Genomic DNA, 4402 nt, shown 5'->3' with positions numbered 1-4402 from the left:
GCTTGAAAATCCCAGACAACTCCAAATTTTAGTATACTGTTATCCCCTTAGGAACACACCAATTTAGATGCCAATGTGTTTCTGAAACCGCCCAATGTTCAGAAACAAAAGAAGTAACAGAATGATGAACTAGCAACAAGAGCTTTCAAAATCTTCTGACAAAGACTTAATGACTTCATTAAAAGATAAAATAATTTTCACTGATTTTCTTGTAGTTGTATTCTTTATTTTTCTTTTCTAAAATTTTTCTTCCACTTACCTGGAAACAAATGTATTATGATCAACTATGTCAACTATGTGATGTAAGGTCTTTAAATAAAGTAATTTATATTTAAACAGATTCACATTTCCTAACTAGAAGAGAGGGGTAACTTTTTAGAGAGAAATATCCAGATTGAATAAAGACTTAATTATATGTGCTACTGATGATGATCTACTTTAATCTTCTTATTTTACCCTACAGTTGTTTTTTAAAATTTTTTATTGAGACCAATATGAATTATAAGTCTTTCACAGTTGTATTTCAGATACATAATGATTGTGAATTAGGACCATTCCCACCACCAGTGTTGACCTCCTTCCACCACAGTTCCCAGAATGCATCCCTCCACACTTAGCCCCCTGGACTGCTTAGTATAAAAGGTCCCTTTTATGTGTAGCTTGTAGTTTGGGTCTCTTGATTCTATTATCATTGACTTTGGGTTGGGTATTCAGGTCTGATCATTTTTAATTTCCACTCAATGCTCATGAGACCACTTTGCCCATGTCCCATCCACTTTTATTTTCCTCAATTTGTAGAAAGCCATAGAAATATGAGGTATGATGATTCATATTCTATGGTTTTGTTAAAAAAAAAAAGGGTGGGAAGCTTCTGTCAAGAAGCTATAAATTTAAATTTAAAAGAAGAAAAAAAAGGGGGAAGGCTCATGTGGCTTTTTTTTTTTTTTTTTTTTTGGTATGGGCACAGTAAGTATTGGGGAAATTAGGAAATTCCCTTAGCCTAAGAGATACAGGATGTCTCCACCCTTGAAGCATACTGCCATGAGACCCACTACTGGCTCCAGACAAGTTCATTGTTAAACCCCAAGGTCTTCCTTTACAGTGCCAGAAAACATTCTGCTCAGTTGTAGTTGTCAAAGTTAGTTCTCTGTAATTAGAGATCTTGGCTTTTGCACAAAGCCTAGAACAAAGTCTAGGATAGAGTCTTTCTTTATAGTTCCAGGAAAAGTTCTGGCAGTTGTTGTAGTCAGTCGTCTGTAATTAGTGATCTTGGTTTTTTTCACAGATCACAGGATGGAGAGTCTTCTGATTTCATCTCACTGTTAAGGAGGGCAGCCTGCTCTTAGATCAGTGCTTATCAATTATTTTCTGTCATGCCCCCCTAGGAAGAAAAAAACATTTTCAGGGTAGGGTCGAGATGGGAGGGGAAAAGGGACATTGGTGACAGAAGTGTATACTGATAAAGAGATAGGTGTTGAAACTTTCTAAGCCTAAAACTAAATCACAAATAACTTTGTAGCTGTGTATCTCACAGTTTAATTATGATTACAATACAAAATGAAAAAAATTTTATCTTTATTTTTTTTATCTTTATGTTTTATAGAAGACTATGTTATCCAATTTTAGATGGAATTTTTCTGAATACTTCTATATTGCATATATATATATATACATATATATATATATTAAAAAAAAAAAAACCTTTACTGAGGTCTGAATTTCCTGTGAGCTCATGGAGCTTATTTGAGAAGTCTGGAGTCAGCAGCTATGGAAACAAATATCAAATCAACAACAAGAGGACCTCTTCTGAGAACATATTGTTTCTTTTTGTTTTGTTTCCTTGAGGTTTAAGTGGGCTTAGAAACCTTGCATTTCTGGATAACCTGCTTTCAAAGGAAAGACATTGATGAATGAGTGGTCAAAAATAGCAAATAATTCTCAACTACTTGAAACATCTCCAGAAAGGGCAGGCTGAATATGGATGGGTAATTTCCAGTGAGAATTATAATCTTTGTTTCGTAGGTACTTTTATGAACTGTCCAACCTTCTGTTAATGGATTTCCTGATTAACGCTCCCAATAAACGCAGTTTTTAGCTGAGAGATGCTGCAAGGTAAGAAACTTATTGGAGTATTGAGGGAGCAAAATTTTCTGCTGAGGTCACTTACAAACCATTGTTCATAAAGTACCAGGCACAAAAACCAGAATTCCTAAAACACTTGAAAGCTATTTAATGTTTTCCCTATTTTGTTATACTTATTTAAAAATCATGTTCTTGTACCATAGGGCAAATGCTAAAGTTGGGAAAACTGGTCAATTACATGCAAAAAATATTAATAAACTCAAACCTCTCCTTAAAACCATGCACAGAGGTCTGATTAAAATGGATTAAAGACTATGATATCAGACTTAAAACCATAAGGTACATAGAGGAAAATGTAGGCAGAACCTACACAATGGAATACTATGCAGCTGTTAGGAAAAATAAAGTCATGAAATTTGCTTATACATGGATGACATGGAGATTATTATGCTGAGTGAAATGAGTCAGAGGGAGAAGAACAAATAGAGTAATCACACTTATCTGTGGGATATAAGAAAAATAAAAGACAGTATGGTAGTAATATCCACAGACAATAGAGATGAAGATCAGGAGAACCAGTCCATAGTAGGAAGCTTGCCATGAAAAGCAGAGAGTGCGGTTAGAGTAGAGAAGGGTCTACTATGAAAGTGATAACTGGAACTGATCACTTTGGACAAAAACTGGGTGCTGAAAGGGGAGAAAGTGTCATGCATGTCACCCCTTCATCAACACTAGTGCAAACTATAGTGTTAGAGAGAGAGGCAAAATGCCTGCCCCTGAGGCAGGTGGGTGAGGGTGGGTGGGAGGGAAGCTGGGGACATTGGTAGTGAAAAATGTGCACTGTACTGCAAATCAAAGTGTCTAAAAGGAAAATAAAGGGAGATAAAGAGAAATAGAGAGAAGAAATATGTATGCCCCAGAAACTGGGAGGACAGGAGGGAAAATAGGGAAATTGGTGGTAGGAAATGTGCCTTGGTGAAGGTTATTGTATATTGTATGACTATAACTCAACTATGAACAACTTTATCTGTGAAAAATAAACACCTATTTATGAACAACCTTGTAACCATGGTGCTTAAATATAAACAAAATTTTTAAATTTTATTATATAATAAAGCTTTATTTGGGGTAACAGGAGGTAAAGTGATTGAGTAAAGATAAAAATAGAATAATCCCTGAGCCCAGTGGGCATTATAATAAGCTTTATTTTAATTTCTTTGATGGATATATATTATGATAGTTTAAGCAATAAGGTTACAATAGTTTTTAAGTTTATATTGTATATAAAGAATTATTACACTCCCACCACCAAGGTGCTGATGTCTACCTTCAACCTCTATGTCACCTCTTATAAAACCAAGTTTATTCCCTCCTACCCCTTGCTCCATTTTTATTAGTTGACTGTTTTAATGCATGCTGCTACTGCCCTTAGCACCATCCATGTGTATGAGACCTTTTACCTATGTTTTACATATGTGTTACCTTCAATCTATTTATTGTTCTCTCACTCTCCACAAACTCTGGATCTTCCAGTGTCTAATTTATCATGAGCTGATATTGTTCAAACCCTTAATTTGATTCTGTATATACCACAGATCAGTGAAATCAGTCTGCATTGCCCTGCTTCTGTTTTATTTCATTCATTTTGATTCCTCCAGTTCCATAGAAGTTGTCATTAACTGACTGACTTCATTTTAAGAAACATTTTTTTTGTTTTGTTTTGGGATCCAGTTCTGGTGGTGCTCAGAGATTACTCCTGGCTCATTGCTCAGGGTTCCTTCCTAGTGAAGCTTGGGGAATCATGTGTTATGCGGGAGATCTAACCTGGGTTGGTTGTATGAAGTTTACTGTATTATCTCGCTGACCCAAGAAACTATCCTTAAAACAAAAAGATCTTATTAAATATATGCACATTATACATCTGATAAAAGATAGATTATATCCAAAATATACTAGGAACTCATACAGCTCAATAACAAATTAATTAAAAAAGGGGAATATGGATAGACATTGACCCAAAGAAATCAAATGGTCTTCAGACACATGAAAAATTCTTATCATCATTTACTATTTGAAAAGTTCAAATTAAAACCCAATGTGATATCACTACACACAAGTGAAACTAACCTAAACCTAAAAGATCAGAAACAACAAACTGGTGAAAATATTGAAAGAAAGCCTCATTCACTGTTGGTGGGAGTGTAAACACCTTGGGAGTTTAATATTAAATATTAAAAACATATTTGCTATGTGATCCAATAACTCAACCCAATGATGCTTATGCAAAGCATTAGAAACACTAAATCAAAAGTATATATGC

The sequence above is a fragment of the Suncus etruscus genome, chromosome 3 (genome assembly GCF_024139225.1).
Source record: "Suncus etruscus isolate mSunEtr1 chromosome 3, mSunEtr1.pri.cur, whole genome shotgun sequence".
NCBI classification, from domain to species: domain Eukaryota; kingdom Metazoa; phylum Chordata; class Mammalia; order Eulipotyphla; family Soricidae; genus Suncus; species Suncus etruscus.
This window is presented reverse-complemented; position numbering follows the sequence as displayed.